This window comes from Triticum dicoccoides, chromosome 7B, assembly GCF_002162155.2.
Source record: "Triticum dicoccoides isolate Atlit2015 ecotype Zavitan chromosome 7B, WEW_v2.0, whole genome shotgun sequence".
NCBI classification, from domain to species: domain Eukaryota; kingdom Viridiplantae; phylum Streptophyta; class Magnoliopsida; order Poales; family Poaceae; genus Triticum; species Triticum dicoccoides.
In genome coordinates, this window is record NC_041393.1 from 633,793,029 (window position 1) to 633,816,518 (window position 23,490).

Genomic DNA, 23,490 nt, shown 5'->3' on the forward strand with positions numbered 1-23,490 from the left:
CTCCCCCGTTCCAGCACGCCGCCGGCCTCCCCCATTCCAGCGCGCCGCGGCTGGCCTCCCCCGTTCCAGCGCGCCGCCATGGGCCTCCCCGTTCCAGCGCGCCGCCGCGGGCTTCCCCCTTCCAGCGCGCCACCGCGGGACTGCCCCCTTCCAGGGCGCCACCGCCGGCGCCAGGCTCCCCACGCGATGGCCGCCTCCCTTCCGCCAACCGGCCATCTCCCGCTTCAGGCAGTTCGGGCGTCGCCCCTTTGCCTCCTTCTGGCTGCCCTCGGCGACGCTCCAGCCACCACTCCGCCCCGTCCCTGGTGGGAGGTCCGTCACCGATCTGTCCAGCGGTCCAAACCCACCGCCCGAGGCCGTTCACCTTCGCAGCACCCCTTTCCAGCAGCCATCATGAGGTACACCCTGCTCACAATTTCTCCTCTCCAGCTCCCGACGGCAAAGATCTCCTTGCCTCCTTTCGAACTGCCATTGACTTTCGCCAAACAACCCCATGTTCGTAGATAAGAGAGATTTAACATTTTCTTCTCCCATTCCTCGAATGGAGTAATCTCTTTGTTCTTTGTGGGAACTCAGTTTAGGACATGACATGTAGTCAATATCGCCTCCCCCACCATGCCTTGGAGAGACTCGATGTGTCTAACATGGCGTTAACCAAATCAGTTAGAGTACGGTTCTTTCTTTCGGCCACCCCATTTGACTAAGGCGAACAGGGATGCGTCCTCTCATGGATTATACCATGTCCCGCACAAAAGGAATCAAAGTTATTTGAGAAATACTCCCCACCACGATCGGACCTAAGCCTCTTGATCTTTCGATCAAGTTGGTTTTCAGCTTTAGCTTTATAGATCTTGAAATAGTTCAAAGCCTCATCCTTAGATTTCAGAAGATACACATGACAGTATCTCGTGGAGTCATCAATTAAGGTCATAAAATACTTCTTTCCACCTTTTGTCAAAACACCATTCATTTCACATAGATATGAATGTATGAGCTCTAGTGGTGCAAGATTTCTCGTTTCCGCAGTCACGTGAGACATACGAGGTTGCTTAGCTTGCACACACACACTTGACACTTAGATCCTTTGACAATGGTGAAACTAGGGATTATGTTTAACTTCGATAGTCGCGACATGCAACCAAAGTTAACATGATAGAGACGTGAATGACAAACATTTGATTCACTATCGTTGCAAACATGATTAATAACTTTATTGCAAACATCTGATAAGGATAAACGAAATAGGCCTCCTGAGTCATAGCCTTTACCAACAAAGGTTCCATACATGGATATTACAAATTTATTCGACTCAAAGACAAGCTTGTAGCCATCTCTACACAGAAGAGATCCGCTAAGAAGATTTTTATTGACAGAGGGGACATAATGCATGTTCTTCAGCCGCACGATCTTCCCCGAAGTAAACTTCAGATCGACCGTGCCAACACCACGAACAGACGCACTTGAACCATTGCCCATCAGCACGGTGGAAGTCCCTGTGGTCTGATAAGACGAAAACATGGAAATATCACCGCATATATGCACATTAGCACCCGTGTCAATTAACCAACCATGAGAATGACATACTGAAAGAATAGTGCGAAATATACCATAACCAACATCCTTCATGTCAGTGTCTCCAATGACAACATTAGCGGTCTTGCCGCCTTTCCCAAGATGACGCTTGTCATAGCGATTAGGGCAAGTAGGACCCCAATGATCAGGATCTCCACACACATGAAAAACACCTTTCTTCTTGTCATTCTTCTTCTTGAAGTTCGTGTGCTGTACAACCTTATTCTTCCCACAAAACTTTGCTTTACCATCAAACTTTCCCTTGTTCTTGAACTTGTGGGGCTGGAAGTTTTTCTTCTGTACCAGATTGGCACTAGAACCTCCCTCAATACCTCAAGCACGGTTATCCTTTGATCTCGCCTTATCTTCCACATCAAGAGTACCAATGAGATCCGGAACAGAAAAATCCTGCTTCTTATGTTTCAGTAATGTAGCAACGTTCCTCCACATGGGAGTAAGCTTAGTGATGATACCTCCGGCAATAAACTTGTCTGGTAGGATACAATTGAAGTGCTCAAGTTCTCTAGAAAATGACTGTATCTCATGAGCTTGCTCAACCATGGAGCGCTCTTCAGTCATCCTATAATCATAGAATTGCTTCATGATGTACAACTCAATGCCAGCATCCGAGAACCCAAAGTTGTCCTCGACTGCATCCCACATATCTTTTCCATTATCAATTGATGCATATGCATCAACTATGTTCTCACCAAGAACACTCAAGACAACAGCCTTAAACAAGGTATCCATACTCTCCTTCAGGTTTGCCAAGAGTGGCATCATAGGAACTCATGGTTTGAAACCATAAGACTACTCTCATGCACTACCTCTTATAGTGGATACCCTCAAACATAGGTTGTCGACGTCGGGGAAGAAGTCGTCGTCGGGGAAGTACTCGGAGGAGTCTGGGGCGTCCGTGATGAAGAAGTCAGTAGTCGGGCTGAGCGCTCCCCAAAAAGCTTATCACCCTTCTCCCGTATAGGACGCAAAGGGGTGGAGTCTCGGAGGCCTATTGTCCCGACCTGCGGTGCACAACACAAGCTGGGATGGGGAAGATTGTAGCAGCAGCGCAGTGCTCAGGAACTTTGTGGCAAGAGGAAGTAGTTTTGGTGCGTCTCTCTGAGAAGAGTGACCTCCCTTTTATAGGTGCAAGAGAAGGAGGCGAGAGGGCAACGACGGGAGGTGAAACAAAGAGAGGGAGACGAAACGAACGAACTTGAGCCAAAGAGGCGCACCGTTGGGATTCAGTGTCCACTACAGAAAAACGTTTCAGCTCCCGTGTGACCTTTCGTATACCCGTCGTGCGTGGCAAAAATTTAGACATCAGCTCGGCTCATTCCCGCTACCCGCGGCGTGTCGTGACGAGGTGAGGCATGGCATGGCGAGGCGAGCGGCGGAGGAGGAGTGCGCGTGGATGTCCCTCTTGTTCTCATCCTCATACATGTGGGGAAAGAACCTCCCTTATAAAGAGGTCCAACTCCCTCTAAACTAGCAATGTGAGACTAAACTTTAGTTCCACCTCTTGCCTTGCATGAATTGGCTGCGTGAGCCTCTAGGATTTATTAGGAATTTCTGAAACTGCTATTGGGCTATGCCCAAAATAGATAAAACTCCAGCAAAATCGAGCGCCTGAAATTTGCCGGAACGGAAATTAATCAACACTCTGGCAAAAAATAGGCCACTCGGAAGTGTTACTTGCAAACATGGCCACTTGGGCAAGCACATATCCTATTTGCATTCAAACTTGATGGTCATTGCATTGAAACTTGATGGTCACTGCATTGAAACTTGATGGTCATTACATTGAAACTTGATGGTCATTGCATTTCAATGGTTGAATATATGAACAAAAACATTTCGAAATATCTTATAGTTGACATGGAGATTTGGCTAGTCTCACCTCGAGGTCGGAGGGGGCGTATGACGGCAGCCACGACATGGAGATTTGGCTACAAAAACAAAATAGTATTCAAAATAGTGCTCTCCAATTTGAACATTCAAAATAGGAGTAGTTCTCCAATTTGAACATGGGGTGGCTGGTCTCACCTTGAGGTCGGAGGGGTGATGACCCACAAGTGTAGGGGTTCTATCATACTCCTTTCGGTAAGTAAGCGTGTCGAACCCAACGAGGAGCAGAAGGAAATGACAAGCGGTTTTCAGTAAGGTATTCTCTGCAAGCACTGAAATTATCGATAACACATAGTTTTGAGATAAGGTAATTCGTAACGGGTAACAAGCAATGAAAGTAAATAAGTTGCAGCAAGGTGTCCCAATCCTTTTTGTAGCAAAGGACAAGCCTGGACAAGTTCTTATATAGAGAAAAGCGCTCCCGAGGACACATGGGAATTATCGTAAAGCTAGTTTTCATCACGCTCATATGATCCGCATTCGTTACTTTGATAATTTGATATGTGGGTGGACCGGTGCTTGTGTACTACCCTTTCTTGGACAAGCATCCCACTTATGATTAACCCCTATTTCAAGCATCCGCAACTACAAAAGAAGTATTAAGGTAAAGCTAACCATAGCATGAAACATATGGATCCAAATCAACCCCTTACAAAGCAACACATAAACTAGGGTTTAAGCTTCTGTCACTCTAGCAACCCATCATCTACTTATTACTTCCCAATGCCTTCCTCTAGGCCCAAACAATGGTGAAGTGTCATGTAGTCGACGTTCACAAAACACCACTAGAGGAGAGACAACATACATCTCATCAAAATATCGAACGAATACCAAATTCACATGACTACTTATAGCAAGACTTCTCCCATGTCCTCAGGAACAAACGTAACTACTCACAAATCATATTCATGTTCATAATCAGAGGGGTATTAATATGCATTAAGGATATGAACATATGATCTTCCACCGAATAAACCAACTAGCATCAACTACAAGGAGTAATCAACACTACTAGCAACCCACAGTTACCAATCTGAGGTTTTGGGACAAAGATTGGATACAATAAATGAACTAGGGTTTGAGAGGAGATGGTGCTAGTGAAGATGTTGATGGAGATTGACCCCCTCCCGATGAGAGGATCGATGGTGATGATTTCCCCCTCCCAAAGGGATGTTTCCCCGGCAGAACAGCTCCGTCGGAGCCCTAGATTGGTTCCGCCAAGGTTCCGCCTCGTGGCGGCAGTGTTTTGTCCCGAAAGCTTGCTTATGATTTTTTCCAGGGTAAAATACTTCATATAGCATAAGATGGCCACTAGAAGGCTGTTAGGGGGCCCACGAGGCAGGGGGCACGCCCTGGGGGTTAGGGCGCGCCCCCACCCTCGTGGACGGGGGGGGGGGGCCCTTCTGGTATTTCTTCCGCTCAGTATTTTTATTAATTGTAAAAATGACTTTCGTGGAGTTTCAGGACTTTTGGAGTTGTGCATAATAGGTCTCTAATATTTGCTCCTTTTTCAGCCCAGAATTCCAGCTTCGGCATTCTCCCTCTTCATGCAAACCTTGTAAAATAAGAGATAATAGGCATAAGTATCTTGACATAGTGTAATAACAGCCCATAATGCAATAAATATTAATATAAAAGCATGATGCAAAATGGACGTATCAACTTCCCCAAGCTTAGACCTTGCTTGTCCTCAAGCGAAAGCCGATATCGAAAAATATGTCCACATGTTTAGAGATAGAGGTGTCGATAAAATAAAATACGGACATGAGGTCATCATGATCATTCTTATAACAGCAACATATATATATATATATATATATATATATATATATATTTTGTCACATGATTTCTTATGCTAAAGTAACAATCTATTCACAATGTCAAGTATGAATCAGAAACTTCATTGAGAACCAACAACCATGATCTTGGTCATTGATAACCCACAAGTATAGGGGATCGCAACAGCTTTCGATAAGTAAGAGTGTCGAACCCAACGAGGAGCTAAAGGTAGAATAAATATCCCCTCAAGTTCTGTCGACCACCGATACAACTCTACGCACGCTTGACGTTCGCTTTACCTAGAACAAGTATGAAACTAGAAGTACTTTGTAGGTGTTTTAGGGTAAGTTTGCAAGAAAGTAAAGAACACGTAAATAAAAGCTAGGGGCTGTTTAGATAAAGACACAACTAAAGTAAATATAGCGAGTGTGGAAAAGTGGTGGTAGGAGTTGTGAAATTGTCCCTAGGCAACTGACTATGTTACTAGATCGGTAATCACTATTGCAATTCTATTTGAGGGAGAGGCATAAGCTAACATACTTTCTCTACTTGGATCATATGCACTTATGATTGGAACTCTAGCAAGCATCCGCAACTACTAAAGATTCATTAAGGTAAAACCCAACCATACCATTAAAGTATCAAGTCCCCTTTATCCCATACGCAAACAACCTACTTACTCGGGTCTGTGCTTCTGTCACTCACGCCACCCACCATAAGCAAATCATAAACATATTTGAAAGTGCAACTATCCCTAGGTGGTTTTGGTAATTCATAACAACATATAGCTCATTGAGCTAATGCTATTCCAAGACTATTATTTCAGGAAAGCTCAATGAATGGCATGGCATGGATGATGAAAGTGGATCCCTCAAAATACTAAGGACAAAGGATTGGCTCAAGCTCAAAAGCTCAAGACTCTTCATTTTACATTTTAGTGATCCAAGATCACATTGATTCTATAGGAAAAGCCAATACTATCAAGGAGGGATGAGGTGTTGCTTAATGAGCCTCTTGCTTCATGTCCTTAGTGATATGCTCCAAAACCCTCAACTACTTTCCCACATCCACAACTGACCTAAACCCAAAGCCAAAATCGGTCACACCGATTCTTCCTATCCGGCGCCACCGATTCCAAAAGTCATAGCCACTGCCACAAACCCTAAGAAAATCGGTCTTACCGATAGGGATCTCGGTCTCACTGAGATGGGGTTGCAATCTCTCTGTTTCCCTTCGTAAGGTTTCGGTCTAACCGAAGTGAGCGATCGGTCCCACCGAGATTGCAATGTAAACTCTCTGTTTCCTTTTTGTAACATTTCGGTCTCACCGAAAAGAGCAAATCGGTCCCACCGAGTTTACCTGACCAACTCTCTGGAAAGCTTATTACCAAATCGGTCTCACCGAGTTTGTGTAATCGGTCTCACCGAGATTACGTTATGCCCTAACCCTAACCGAATCGGCCTCACCGAGATGCATGTCAGTCCCACCGAAAATCACTAACGGTCACTAGGTTTACTAAATCGGTCCGACCGAGTTTAACGATTCGGTCCCACCGAGTTTGGTAAATTGTGTGTAATTATTAGATTTTGTGTGGAGGCTATATATACCCCTCTACCTCCTCTGCATTCGCGAAGAGAGCCATCAGAACGAACCTACACTTCCAACTTACCATTTCTGAGAGAGAACCACCTACTCATGTGTTGAGGCCAAGATATTGCATTCCTACCATATGAATCTTGATCTCTAGCCTTCCCCAAGTTGCTTTCCACTCAAATCTTCTTTCCACCAGATCCAAAACCTATGAGAGAGAGTTGAGTGTTGGGGAGACTATCATTTGAAGCACAAGATCAAGGAGTTCATCATCAACGCACCATTTGTTACTTCTTGGAGAGTGGTGTCTCCTAGATTGGCTAGGTGTCACTTGGGAGCCTCCGACAAGATTGTGGAGTTGAACCAAGGAGTTTGTAAGGGCAAGGAGATCACCTACTTCGTGAAGATCTACCGCTAGTGAGGCGAGTCCTTCATGGGAGACGACCATGGTGGGATAGACAAGGTTTCTTCTTCGTGGACCCTTCGTGGGTGGATCCCTCCATGGACTCGCGCAGCCGTTACCCTTTGTGGGTTGAAGTCTCCATCAACATGGATCTACGATAGCACCACCTATTGGAACCACGCCAAAAACATCCGTGTCTCCAATTGCGTTTGAATCCTCCAAACCCTTCCCTTTACTTTCTTGCAAGTTGCATGCTTTAATTTCCGCTGCCTATACACTCTTTGCATGCTTGCTTGAATTGTGTGATGATTGCTTGACTTGTCCTAAAATAGCTAAAATCTGCCAAACTCTAAAATTGGGAAAAGGTTAAGTTTTTATTGGTCAAGTAGTCTAATCACCCCCTCTAGACATACTTCAAGGTCCTACAAGTGGTATCAGATCATTGGTCTCCATTTGCTTTGATTTCCATAGCTTTTGTTGGTCATAGCCTTGGTTTCACAACCTAGGAGAGTATGGCATCTAGCGAGGGAAATCATCACCGTAGAGGTCCTTACTTTGATGGTACTAATTTTGCTAGTTGGAAGCATAAGATGAAAATGCATATTCTTGGACATAACCCCGCCGTTTGGGCAATTATTTGTATTGGCTTGCAAGGTGAATTCTTCGATGGGAGAGAACCGAACCGTGAAGCTAATGCGGAAGAATTGAAGATGCTGCAATACAACGCTCAAGCATGTGACATCATCTTCAACAGATTGTGCCCCGAAGAATTCAACAAAATCAACCATCTTGAGAATGCAAAGGAAATTTGGGATACTTTGATTGATATGCATGAAGGTACCGAGTCTGTCAAGGAATCCAAGTTGGATGTGCTCCAAAGTCAGCTTGACAAATGAAGGATGGTGAAGGTGTCGCTGAAATGTACTCTAGGCTTGCTCTTATCACAAATGAGATTGCCGGCTTAGGGAGTGAAGAGATGACCGACAAATTCATCATCAAGAAAATCCTAAGAGCATTGGATGGAAAGTATGATACCGTCTGCACATTGATCCAAATGATGCCAAACTACAAAGATCTCAAGCCAACGGAAGTCATTGGAAGGATTGTTGCTCATGAGATGTCACTCAAGGATAAGGAGGAACTTCACAACAAGTCAAGTGGTGCTTACAAAGCCTCAAGTGAAGCCCCCACATCATCAAGTGAGAAACCAACCTTCAATGAAGAATTGAGCTTAATGGTGAAGAACTTCAACAAATTCTACAAAAGAAGAAGCAAAGAAAGAAGCTCCAAGTCAAGGTCTTACAATGACAAGAGATCTTCTAGTCGAGAGCACAATTGCTACAATTGTGGGAGACCCAGACACTACTCCAATGAGTGTACGGCACCCTACAAAAGAAGAGAAGATTCTCCAAGAAGAAGGAGCAAAAGAGAAGAATCACCACCAAGAGAGAGGAGGAGTAGAGATGATCGTTATGAACGAAGACCCTCACGAAGAAGCTGAAGGAAATATGCCCTAGAGGCAATAATAAAGTTATTATTTATTTCCTTATAATCATGATAAATGTTTATTATTCATGCTAGAATTGTATTTACCGGAAACATAATACATGTGTGAATACATAGACAAAGAAAGTGTCACTAGTATGCCTCTACTTGACTAGCTCGTTAATCAAAGATGGTTATGTTTCCTAACCATGAACAATAAGTTGTTATTTGATTAACGAGGTCACATCATTAGTAGAATGATCTGATTGACATGACCCATTCCATTAGCTTAGCACACGATCGTTTAGTATGTTGCTATTGCTTTCTTCATGACTTATACATGTTCCTATGACTATGAGATTATGCAACTCCCGTTTACCGGAGGAACACTTTGGGTACTACCAAACGTCACAACGTAACTGGGTGATTATAAAGGAGTACTACAGGTGTCTCCAATGGTCGATGTTGGGTTGGCGTATTTCGAGATTAGGATTTGTCACTCCGATTGTAGGAGAGGTATCTCTGGGCCCTCTCGGTAATACACATCACATAAAGCCTTGCAAGCATTACAACTAATATGTTAGTTGTGAGATGATGTATTACGGAACGAGTAAAGAGACTTGCCGGTAACGAGATTGAACTAGGTATTGGATACCGACGATCGAATCTCGGGCAAGTAACATACCGATGACAAAGGGAACAACGTATGTTGTTATGCGGTCTGACCGATAAAGATCTTCATAGAATATGTAGGAGCCAATATGGGCATCCAGGTCCCGCTATTGGTTATTGACCGGAGACGTGTCTCGGTCATGTCTACATTGTTCTCGAACCCGTAGGGTCCGCACGCTTAAGGTTACGATGACAGTTATATTATGAGTTTATGCATTTTGATGTACCGAAGGTTGTTCGGAGTCCCGGATGTGATCAAGGACATGATGAGGAGTCTCGAAATGGTCGAGACGTAAAGATTGATATATTGGAAGCCTATATTTGGATATCGGAAGTGTTCCGGGTGAAATCGGGATTTTACCGGAATACCGAGAGGGTTACCGGAACCCCCCGGGAGCTATTTGGGCCATAGTGGGCCTTAGTGGAAAAGAGAAGGGGCTGCCCTAGATGGGCTGCGCGCCCCCCTTCCCCTAGTCCTATTAGGACTAGGAGAGTTGGCCGGCCCCCTCCTTCTCTTTTCCCCTCCGAGGAATCCTAGTTGGACTAGGATTGGAGGGGGAATCCTACTCCCAGAGGGAGTAGGACTCTCCTGCGCCTCCCCCCCTTGGCCGGCCAGCCTCCCCTCCTCTCCTCCTTTATATACGGAGGCAGGGGCACCTCTAAACACACAAGTTGACACAAGTTGATCCACGTGATCTATTCCTTAGCCGTGTGCGGTGCCCCCTGCCACCATATTCCTCGATAATACTGTAGCGGAGTTTAGGCGAAGCCCTGCTGCTGTAGTTCATCAAGATCGTCACCACGCCGTCGTGCTGACGAAACTCTTCCCCGACACTTTGCTGGATCGGAGTCCGGGGATCGTCATCGAGCTGAACGTGTGCTCGAACTCGGAGGTGCCGTAGTTTCGGTGCTTGATCGGTTGGATCGAGAAGACGTACGACTACTTCCTCTACGTCGTGTCATCGCTTCCGCAGTCGGTCTGCGTTGGGTACGTAGACAATACTCTCCTCTCGTTGCTATGCATCACATGATCTTGCGTGTGCGTAGGAATTTTTTTTTGAAATTACTACGAAACCCAACAGTGGCATCCGAGCCTAGGTTATTGATGTTGATGTTATATGCACGAGTAGAACACAAGTGAGTTGTGGACGATACAAGTCATACTGCCTACCAGCATGTCATACTTTGGTTCGGCGGTATTGTTGGACGAGACGACCCGGACCAACCTTACGCGTACGCTTACGCGAGACCGGTTCCCTCGACGTGCTTTGCACAGAGATGGCTTGCGGGCGACTGTCTCTCCAACTTTAGTTGAACCAAGTATGGCTACGCCCGGTCCTTGCGAAGGTTAAAACGGAGTCTATTTGACAAACTATCGTTGTGGTTTTGATGCGTAGGTGAGATTGGTTCTTACTTAAGCCCGTAGCAGCCACGTAAAACATGCAACAACAAAGTAGAGGACGTCTAACTTGTTTTTGCAGGGCATGTTGTGATGTGATATGGTCAAGGCATGATGCTGAATTTTATTGTATGAGATGATCATGTTTTGTAACTAAGTTATCGGCAACTGGCAGGAGCCATATGGTTGTCGCTTTATTGTATGCAATGCAATCGCGATGTAATGCTTTACTTTATTACTAAACGGTAGTGATAGTCGTGAAAGCATAAGATTGGCAAGACGACAACGATGCTACGATGGAGATCAAGGTGTCGCACCGGTGACGATGGTGATCATGACGGTGCTTCGGAGATGGAGATCACAAGCACAAGATGATGATGGCCATATCATATCACTTATATTTGATTGCATGTGATGTTTATCTTTTGATGCATCTTATCTTGCTTTGATTGACGGTAGCATTATAAGATGATCTCTCACTAAATTATCAAGAAGTGTTCTCCCTGAGTATGCACCGTTGCCAAAGTTCGTTGTGCCCAGACACCACGTGATGATCGGGTGTGATAAGCTCTACGTCCATCTACAATGGGTGCAAGCCAGTTTTTGCACACGCAGAATACTCAGGTTAAACTTGACGAGCCTAGCATATGCAGATATGGCCTCGGAACACGGAGACCGAAAGGTCGAGCGTGAATCATATAGTAGATATGATCAACATAAACGATGTTCACCATTGAAAACTACTCCATCTCACGTGATGATCGGTCATGGTTTAGTTGATTTGGATCACGTAATCACTTAGAAGATTAGAGGGATGTCTATCTAAGTGGGAGTTCTTAAGTAATATGATTAATTGAACTTAAATTTATCATGAACTTAGTACCTGATAGTATCTTGCTTGTTTATGTTGATTGTAGATAGATGGCTCATGCTGTTGTTCCGTTGAATTTTAATGCGTTCCTTGAGAAAGCAAAGTTGAAAGATGATGGTAGCAATTACACGGACTGGGTCCGTAACTTGAGGATTATCCTCATTGCTTCTCAGAAGAATTACGTCCTGGAAGCACCGCTGGGTGCCAGGCCTGCTGCTGGAGCAACACCAGATGTTATGAACGTCTGGCAGAGCAAAGCTGATGACTACTCAATAGTTCAGTGTGCCATGCTTTACGGCTTAGAATCGGGACTTCAACGACGTTTTGAACGTCATGGAGCATATGAGATGTTCCAGGAGTTGAAGTTAATATTTCAAGCAAATGCCCGGATTGAGAGATATGAAGTCTCCAATAAGTTCTATAGCTGCAAGATGGAGGAGAACAGTTCTGTCAGTGAGCATATACTCAAAATGTCTGGGTATAATAATCACTTGATTCAATTGGGAGTTAATCTTCCGGATGATTGCGTCATCGACAGAATTCTCCAATCACTGCCACCAAGCTACAAGAGTTTCGTGATGAACTATAATATGCAAGGGATGAACAAGACTATTCCCGAGCTCTTCGCAATGCTGAAAGCTGCGGAGGTAGAAATCAAGAAGGAGCATCAAGTGTTGATGGTTAACAAAACCACTAGTTTCAAGAAAAAGGGAAAAGGGAAGAAGAAGGGGAACTTCAAGAAGAACGGCAAGCAAGTTGCTGCTCAAGAGAAGAAACCCAAGTCTGGACCTAAGCCTGAAACTGAGTGCTTCTACGGCAAGCAGACTGGTCACTGGAAGCGGAACTGCCCCAAGTATTTGGCGGATAAGAAGGATGGCAAGGTGAACAAAGGTATATGTGATATACATGTTATTGATGTGTACCTTACTAGAGCTCGCAGTAGCACCTGGGTATTTGATACTGGTTCTGTTGCTAATATTTGCAACTCGAAACAGGGACTACGGAATAAGCGAGCACTGGCAAAGGACGAGGTGACGATGCGCGTGGGAAACGGTTCCAAAGTCGATGTGATCGCGGTCGGCACACTACCTCTACATCTACCTTCGGGATTAATATTAGACCTAAATAATTGTTATTTGGTACCAGCGTTGAGCATGAACATTATATCTGGATCTTGTTTAATGCGAGACAGTTATTCATTTAAATCAGAGAATAATGGTTGTTCTATTTATATGAGTAATATCTTTTATGGTCATGCACCCTTAAAGAGTGGTCTATTCTTATTAGATCTTGATAGTAGTTATACACATATTCATAATGTTGAAACCAAAAGATGCAGAGTTGATAATGAAAGTGCAACTTATTTGTGGCACTGTCGTTTAGGTCATATCGGTATAAAGCGCATGAAGAAACTCCATACTGATGGACTTTTGGAACCACTTGATTATGAATCGCTTGGTACTTGCGAACCGTGCCTCATGGGCAAGATGACCAAAACACCGTTCTCCGGTACTATGGAGAGAGCAACAGATTTGTTGGAAATCATACATACCGATGTGTGCGGTCCGATGAATATTGAGGCTCCTGGCGGATATCATTATTTTCTCACCTTCACAGATGATTTAAGCAGATATGGGTATGTCTACTTAATGAAACATAAGTCTGAAACTTTTGAAAAGTTCAAAGAATTTCAGAGTGAAGTTGAAAATCATCGTAACAAGAAAATAAAGTTTCTACGATCTGATCGTGGAGGAGAATATTTGAGTTACGAGTTTGGTGTACATTTGAAATACTGTGGAATAGTTTCGCAACTCACGCCACCCGGAACACCACAGCGTAATGGTGTGTCCGAACGTCGTAATCGTACTTTACTAGATATGGTGCGATCTATGATGTCTCTTACCGATTTACCGCTATCGTTTTGGGGTTATGCTATAGAGACGGCCGCATTCACGTTAAATAGGGCACCATCAAAATCCGTTGAGATGACGCCTTATGAACTATGGTTTGGCAAGAAACCAAAGTTGTCGTTTCTTAAAGTTTGGGGCTGCGATGCTTATGTGAAAAAACTTCAACCTGATAAGCTCGAACCCAAATCGGAGAAATGTGTCTTCATAGGATACCCAAAGGAAACTGTTGGGTACACCTTCTATCACAGATCCGAAGGCAAGACATTCGTTGCTAAGAATGGATCATTTCTAGAGAAGGAGTTTCTCTCGAAAGAAGTGAGTGGGAGGAAAGTAGAACTTGACGAGGTAACTGTACCTGCTCCCTTACTGGAAAATAGTTCATCACAGAAAACTGTTTCAGTGACACCTACACCAGTTAGTGAGGAAGCCAATGATAATGATCATGAAACTTCAGATCAAGATACTACTGAACCTCGTAGATCAACCAGAGTAAGATCCGCGCCAGAGTGATACGGTAATCCTGTTCTGGAAGTCATGCTACTAGATCATGATGAACCTACGAACTATGAAGAAGCGATAGTGAGCCCAGATTCCGCAAAGTGGCTTGAAGCCATGAAATCTGAGATGGGATCCATGTATGAGAACAAAGTATGGACTTTGGTTGACTTGCCCGATGATCGGCAAGCAATTGAGAATAAATGGATCTTTAAGAAGAAGACTGACGCTGATGGTAATGTTACTGTCTACAAAGCTCGACTTGTCGCAAAAGGTTTTCGGCAAGTTCAAGGGATTGACTACGATGAGACCTTCTCACCCGTAGCGATGCTTAAGTCCGTCCGAATCATGTTAGCGATTGCCGCATTTTGTGATTATGAAATTTGGCAGATGGATGTCAAAACTGCATTCCTGAATGGATTTCTGGAAGAAGAGTTGTATATGATGCAACCGGAAGGTTTTGTCGATCCAAAGGGAGTTAACAAAGTGTGCAAGCTCCAGCGATCCATTTATGGACTGGTGCAAGCCTCTCGGAGTTGGAATAAACGTTTTGATAGTGTGATCAAAGCATTTGGTTTTATACAGACTTTCGGAGAAGCCTGTATTTACAAGAAAGTGAGTGGGAGCTCTGTAGCATTTCTGATATTATATGTGGATGGCATATTACTGATTGGAAATGATATAGAATTTCTGGATAGCATAAAGGGATACTTGAATAAAAGTTTTTCAATGAAAGACCTCGGTGAAGCTGCTTACATATTAGGCATTAAGATCTATAGAGATAGATCAAAACGCTTAATTGGACTTTCACAAAGCACATACCTTGACAAAATTTTGAAAAAGTTCAAAATGGATCAAGCGAAGAAAGGGTTCTTGCCTGTGTTACAAGGTGTGAAATTGAGTAAGACTCAATGCCCGACCACTGCAGAAGATAGAGAGAATATGAAAGATGTTCCCTATGCATCAGCCATAGGATCTATCATGTATGCAATGCTGTGTACCAGACCTGATGTATGCCTTGCTATAAGTTTAGCAGGAAGGTACCAAAGTAATCCAGGAGTGGATCACTGGACAGCGGTCAAGAACATCCTAAAATACCTGAAAAGGACTAAGGATATGTTTCTCATATATGGAGGTGACAAAGAGCTCATCGTAAAAGGTTACGTTGATGCAAGCTTTGACACTGATCCGGACGATTCTAAATCGCAAACCGGATACGTGTTTACATTAAACGGTGGAGCTGTCAGTTGGTGCAGTTCTAAACAAAGCGTCATAGCGGGATCTACATGTGAAGCGGAATACATAGCTGCTTCGGAAGCAGCAAATGAAGGAGTCTGGATGAAGGAGTTCATATCCGATCTAGGTGTCATACCTAGTGCATCGGGTCCAATGAAAATCTTTTGTGACAATACTGGTGCAATTGCCTTGGCAAGGGAATCCAGATTTCACAAAAGGACCAAACACATCAAGAGACGCTTCAACTCCATCCGGGATCTAGTCCAGGCGGGAGACATAGAGATTTGCAAGATACATACGGATCTGAATGTTGCAGACCCGTTGACTAAGCCTCTTCCACGAGCAAAACATGATCAGCACCAAGGCTCCATGGGTGTTAGAATCATTACAGTGTAATCCAGATTATTGACTCTAGTGCAAGTGGGAGACTGAAGGAAATATGCCCTAGAGGCAATAATAAAGTTATTATTTATTTCCTTATAATCATGATATATGTTTATTATTCATGCTAGAATTGTATTTACCGGAAACATAATACATGTGTGAATACATAGACAAACAAAGTGTCACTAGTATGCCTCTACTTGACTAGCTCGTTAATCAAAGATGGTTATGTTTCCTAACCATGAACAATAAGTTGTTATTTGATTAACGAGGTCACATCATTAGTAGAATGATCTGATTGACATGACCCATTCCATTAGCTTAGCACACGATCGTTTAGTATGTTGCTATTGCTTTCTTCATGACTTATACATGTTCCTATGACTATGAGATTATGCAACTCCCGTTTACCGGAGGAACACTTTGGGTACTACCAAACGTCACAACGTAACTGGGTGATTATAAAGGAGTACTACAGGTGTCTCCAATGGTCGATGTTGGGTTGGCGTATTTCGAGATTAGGATTTGTCACTCCGATTGTAGGAGAGGTATCTCTGGGCCCTCTCGGTAATACACATCACATAAAGCCTTGCAAGCATTACAACTAATATGTTAGTTGTGAGATGATGTATTACGGAACGAGTAAAGAGACTTGCCGGTAACGAGATTGAACTAGGTATTGGATACCGACGATCGAATCTCGGGCAAGTAACATACCGATGACAAAGGGAACAACGTATGTTGTTATGCGGTCTGACCGATAAAGATCTTCGTAGAATATGTAGGAGCCAATATGGGCATCCAGGTCCCGCTATTGGTTATTGACCGGAGACGTGTCTCGGTCATGCCTACATTGTTCTCGAACCCGTAGGGTCCGCACGCTTAAGGTTACGATGACAGTTATATTATGAGTTTATGCATTTTGATGTACCGAAGGTTGTTCGGAGTCCTGGATGTGATCACGGACATGACGAGGAGTCTCGAAATGGTCGAGACGTAAAGATTGATATATTGGAAGCCTATATTTGGATATCGGAAGTGTTCCGGGTGAAATCGGGATTTTACCGGAATACCGAGAGGGTTACCGGAACCCCCCGGGAGCTATTTGGGCCATAGTGGGCCTTAGTGGAAAAGAGAAGGGGCTGCCCTAGATGGGCTGCGCGCCCCCCTTCCCCTAGTCCTATTAGGACTAGGAGAGGTGGCCGGCCCCCTCCTCCTCTTTTCCCCTCCGAGGAATCCTAGTTGGACTAGGATTGGAGGGGGAATCCTACTCCCAGAGGGAGTAGGACTGTCCTGCGCCTCCCCCCCTTGGCCGGCCAGCCTCCCCCCCTTGGCCGGCCAGCCTCCCCTCCTCTCCTCCTTTATATACGGAGGCAGGGGCACCTCTAAACACACAAGTTGACACAAGTTGATCCACGTGATCTATTCCTTAGCCGTGTGCGGTGCCCCCTGCCACCATATTCCTCGATAATACTGTAGCGGAGTTTAGGCGAAGCCCTGCTGCTGTAGTTCATCAAGATCGTCACCACGCCGTCGTGCTGACGAAACTCTTCCCCGACACTTTGCTGGATCGGAGTCCGGGGATCGTCATCGAGCTGAACGTGTGCTCGAACTCGGAGGTGCCGTAGTTTTGGTGCTTGATCGGTTGGATCGAGAAGACGTACGACTACTTCCTCTACGTCGTGTCGTCGCTTCCGCAGTCGGTCTGTGTTGGGTACGTAGACAATACTCTCCTCTCGTTGCTATGCATCACATGATCTTGCGTGTGCGTAGGAATTTTTTTTTGAAATTACTACGAAACCCAACAGAAGCAAGGATTCGGAAAGGAAGGACAAGTCATCAAGGAGCTACACAAAACGAAGACATCAAGCTCATGTTGGTGAATGGGTTTCCGGCTCCGACTCCAACAATCACTTCGAGAGAAGCTATCACTCCGACTCCGAATATACTCAAGATGAAGGTGTTGCCGGTCTAGCACTTGTGTCAACCAACTCCTACGACATATTTGACTCACCAAATGAACGTGTTGGAAGATGCTTCATGGCCAAAGGTCCAAAGGTAACACATCCCGAGTATGTTGATTTTAATAGTGATGAAGATGACTTGCTTGTGGATGATGATTTACTTGTTGACAACTATAGTGATGAATACTATATGAAACGTCAATTAATCATGCTAATCAAACGAATGACAATGATAAGGAGAAACTTGAGCTTCTAACTAAAGAACTAAACTCTCTTAAGTTAGCTCATGAAACTATCTACGAAGATCATCGAGAACTTTTAAGGGCTCAAGAGAAGTCACGCTTCGAAAAGCTCAATCTTGAGCAAGAGCATGAGTTCTTAAAAGCAATCAATGATGATCTCCGCAAGAAAAGTTCTTCTTACATTGCCAAGCGTTTACTCTTATCTACTTACATGCCTCAAGTCAAGTCTAGTAACAAGTACAAGAAAGATACTTCCTCTAGTAGTAACAATAATAATGTCAAATCCAATGTTTTTGCTTCTAGTAGTTCTCTTGATTCCACTAATGATTCTCTTAGCCAAGTTACACTTGAGCAAGAAAATAGTTTATTGAAGGGAATTATAGAGAAAGGTGTTTACAAGGGCCTTGCCGGGAGTAAGCAATTCGAGGAAATTGTACGCAAGCAAGGAAGGCACCGGAAGAATCAAGGTGTTGGTTTTGAACAAAAGTTCAATGCCAATGGAGTTGAGTGGGAAGAAGATCAATACCCCAAGACAAAGTTTGTTCCTCAACAAGAGAAGTATGATCCTACTTCCTTCAAGGGAACACAAGCTCAAGATGATCTTCCACCACAAGACCACAAGAACAAAGGCAAGGACAAGCTTCAAGAAGAGATTGATGCATTTGAAGAAGCACCTAAAGCCTCGTTCAAGTGGGTCCCCAAGACTACGTCAAGTTCTACTTCATCAAGTACAACTACAACTCTAAGGATTCCCATCAAGATGATGTGGATCCCAAAGAAGAAGAACTAGAGAGTTCTTGAGGGTGACTCCACCAACATTCTTCACTCATATCATTTTGTCAAGAACAAGTGCAATCAACTTCCACATCTTGCACTAGTTCAAGGAGTCACAAACCCTCATGTTGGTAAGGCAAGGGACATGGTAACCTAATGTTTTCATGGACATTATCTTGTGTGCATCACTCTATGTCTATGGATATTCTTGTTTGTTCCTTGTGGGACTAACCCATGTAGGCAAGTTGAAAGTGCAACTCACTCCAAAGGATTGCTCCAAATGATCTACATCAACATTGAGCATCTACATCTTGAACACCTACATGAAGTCATCATCGACAAAATCCAAGGTTAGTTCATCCCTCTAAGGGGGGATCTCACATCTAGGGTGAGCTTAACTCTAAGAATTGAGTCAAAGCAACTCTAATGGTGTGAACACATCAATGCATTATGTAAAAGTGGTAACCCCACTTGAGCTTAAACGATGAGTATGACCTATGATCAAATGTTCTCATTTGACTCCTAAGTCAGTATACTCATATATAGATGACCTAGTCATCGCCAATTGCTTGATAGATGCTAAAATTGGTTGTGCATGCTTTGCCACATATTTCAATTGCCATCTTATTGTGTGAGCATGTTGGTGCATATTTTACTCATTCAAGGACATCAACTTGTTTTTTTTTTGGATTCTTTTCTTTGTGCCAAGTGGATGGACAAGAATGCCTAAGAACCTTCTTTAGCTATCTATGCTTTTCTCATCTCAAACTCTATTCATGCTACATCACAAAATTTGATCAAGTCAGATTCGAACCACTCTGTGTGAGGAGCACTCGGAGTCCCTGATTCGTCATAGACTTGAACTTCCAAAACCTCTTAGTGATTCTCGGTCTGACCGATTCTTCCATTTCGGTCCTACAGAGATCATCAAGTTGATCTGAGTTTTCAATCTCGGTGCAACCGATTTGAACTTTTCGGTCTCACCAATTTGCTGTAACTGAACACAGTTATGGATCTCGGTGCCACCGAGTTGTTCCACTCGGTCACACCGACAGGGTCGAGCTATATATATAGCCACGGGAATTTTTTTGGAAATTTCTCCGAAACCCTTCACCCGCTCAACAGCTCGCTCTGCCATCGTAGTCTCCGGATCGTCTCCTCGTCGCCAGCAGCCTCCTGTCGCTGGTCTCTGCCGCCGTCAATGGATTTCGTCCCCGCGTAGCAAGTCCACCGCCAAGTTAGGGTATGGACTTAATCTTTGTGCTATCCACGTCTGATTCCTGGCACATTGTTTTCATATTGATTCTTGCCACGATTGAAACTCCTCTATCCAGCCAAAGTAGTTCATAGATTAGATCTGATTCAAATTTTTATGGTTAGGTTTCCGCCGAAACCATCTCGGACCCACCGAGTTGAAAAACTCGGTCTCACCGATTTGGCTTATGCCATTGCACTAGTGACTCTCGGTCTGACCGAGAATTACTAATCGGTGCGACCGATTTGAGGATTCTGTGAAACCCTAGCAGTCTCGGTGCCACCGAACTGAAACTCGGTCCAACCGAGATCATCAGTTTAGGTTCCAAAACTGCTTCGGTATCACCGAGTTTGAAAATCGGTGGATCCAAAATGCTTTCTGTGGAAAACTAAAACTGAACTTTTGAGTCATTCTTTTGCAAAAATCTCTGCATTTTGTGATGCTCATCTTTTCTATCTCATCTATAACTCTTCACAGGGTCAGCAGTCAGCTTTTGCAGTATGCATGATCAAAGTGACAGCCAGAATAGGTCAGAAGAGCAGATGGACTTGAGTGAGGGCACTAGTCCCTCAACTTCAGATGAAGGGAGCAGAAGTACTCCTAGCAATTTGCCTAAGGCTGCAACAAGGCAAAGGAGGAAAAGAACTTCAGATTCAGAGGATGAAGATTACAAAGCTAAGGAAGATGAGGCTACTTCCAAGAAAGTGGTGCTCAACAAGGAATATGGCTCAGCAAAGGATACAAAGCCAGGCATGAAGACCAAAAGGCCTGCAGGAAGACAACCAATGTTCAAGGCCAGAGCATCAACTCAACTGCCTAAAAAGCCTGATCCCAAAGAGCCAGCTGCAGAAGGAAATAAGAGGAAGGAAAGGGTCAAGAAGACCATGGCCAGAATTGTTGGTCAACCTTCCATGATGGAAGAGGAAGAGCTTGCTGCACCAGCTCCTAAGGAAGCTAAGATTATGGGAGATGCAATCAGATCAGGGGCTGCAACATCCAAGCCCAAGGAATCACCCAAAGCTGCCTCCAAGGCCAAGCAAGTTCCAAAGAGGAATACTAGGAGTATTCTAGCTGCTGAGAAGAACAAGGCCCCAGTGCCCAATGTTGCTGAAGATTCAGATGAAGAAGGACATGTTCTAAGAAAGCTCAAGCCCAAGATACCAGATCACAATGATGCCCATCCTGTGGCTGAGGACATGAGAATCAGGAAGGATTCAGGGCTGAGACTGTGGAGAATGGAAGATCCATATGCTTCAAGAAGAAGAACTGCTGTTGACTATAGGTTCCACACAAAGGAACAACATGACTTCTATGAAACAATTCTGTTGGACAAGAAGCCCATAGTCTGTGACATGAGGTGGGTTGACTGGAAATTCATCAAGGAAAATGAACAACACTATCCTGGAGTGCAAGACAACTTTGTTGCTTGTGGAGTTGCAGATTTTGTTGGACAGAAGTTCACCAACTGGAATGATGAGCTTATCATGCAGTTCTACTCCACAGACCACTTTTACCCAGATGGAAGAATAGTTTGGATGTCTGAAGGTACAAGGTACTAGTCCACTATTGAAGAATGGGCAAGTATGATCAATGCCCCAAGGAGAATGAGGATGACCTAGACATTTATGCAAAGAAGAAGTTGGGTCACAATTCAATGGCTCACATGTACAAGGAAATTCCAGACAAGGCATTAGAGACTCACAAGTTTGGATCAGTTCACTTTTTGCTATCAGGGTTGCCAACCATAAATTGGATTCTGAGGCACACTTTGTTGCCCAAGTCTGGTGACCATAACATGATCAGAGGGCATGCCATCAACATGTTGCATGTGTTTGATGTGCCATAGAAGTTCAAAGTCATGAGCTTGATCATTGAAACAATCAAGAGGGCTGCAACAGATCAGAAGAGGAGCTGTGGATATGCACCTCAGACTCAAGAATTGATAAACTCAAAGATGGGCACAGGAAAATATCAGTTGGATAAGGAACACTTTCCACTTTATCCAGACTTTGAGGACAATGTGGTTGTCATGAATGAAGATGATCCACAATCAGTTCAAGCTCAGGTGAAGAAGGAGAAGGCTGCCAAGATGCCAACTCAAGAGGAGGCATCTGAATATTTCTTGAAAACCAAACAGGAGCAGCTTGGTTACTTGATAGCATCATCTCTGAGGATTGAAAAGGGGTTGGCCACCCTAACTCAAAACTAGGAGAGCCTGGAAAGAATCATGGAACAAAAATTCTATGATCTAGATGTCAAGGTAACTGAGATTCAGTTAGTTGTGGAGCAGCTGCAGGATGACATGCAGGAGAGGAAGGGCAAGACTACCACCAATGTGTTTGCCAGAGTGCCCAGAGCCCAGAGGTCAGTTGCAGTGCCAGTGACAGACACTAGAGCAACAACTTCAGCACCAGCCACTGCCCCTACAGTTCCAGTGCAACCAGCTCCAGCACCAACTCCTCCAACTCCATCCACTTCAACTGAAGCCTTCGTCCCAGGAGCCATCTCTACACCACCACCATAAGATCAAGCCTGAGAGTCGATCTAGCACTATGCATTTTCTATGAACTTTTTGGTAACTTGTTGCCAAAGGGGGAGAAAAATGTATAGATCATAGGCTTCGAGAGAGAGAGTGTTGCTTTTGTTCTCTCTTGCTTTATTTGGTGGGTTTTCAATCTTTGTTTGCTTTTGGTTGAGATACTATGCTTGTGAGACATTGATGATCATGTGTTTGATCATAAGCTACACTTATGCATGCTTGATATTATCCTATCTATCTTATGTGATCACTCAGTATGCTTGGTGATGAGTGCATGTATTCATTGTTTATTATTTTGAGCGCTCCACCAAGATGTATGTGACATAGAAGAGTAACCCATGAGCCTAATTCATTGTGCATTTGCAGTCCAAAGCAAATCTAAAACTATGCACAAATTTAGGGGGAGCTCTTGCTTATCACATACTTCTCAAAGCGACAATGTTATTTAATTTTATTATCATTTGTCGAAGCTTTGATCTATATGTTGTCATCAATTACCAAAAAGGGGGAGATTGAAAGTGCAACTATCCCTAGGTGGTTTTGGTAATTCATAACAACATATAGCTCATTGAGCTAATGCTATTCCAAGACTATTATTTCAGGAAAGCTCAATGACTGGCATGGCATGGATGATGAAAGTGGATCCCTCAAAATACTAAGGACCAAGGATTGACTGAAGCTCAAAAGCTCAAGACTCTTCATTTTACATTTTAGTGATCCAAGATCAAATTGAGTCTATAGGAAAAGCCAATACTATCAAGGAGGGATGAGGTGTTGCTTAATGAGCCTCTTGCTTCATGTGCTTAGTGATATGCTCCAAAACCCTCAACTACTTTCCCACATCCACAAATGACCTAAACCCAAAGCCAAAATCGGTCACACCGATTCCTCCGATCCGGCGCCACCGATTCCAAAAGTCATAGCCACTGCCACAAACCCTAAGCAAATCGGTCTTACCGATAGGGATCTTGGTCTCACCGAGATGGGGTTGCAATCTCTCTATTTCCCTTCG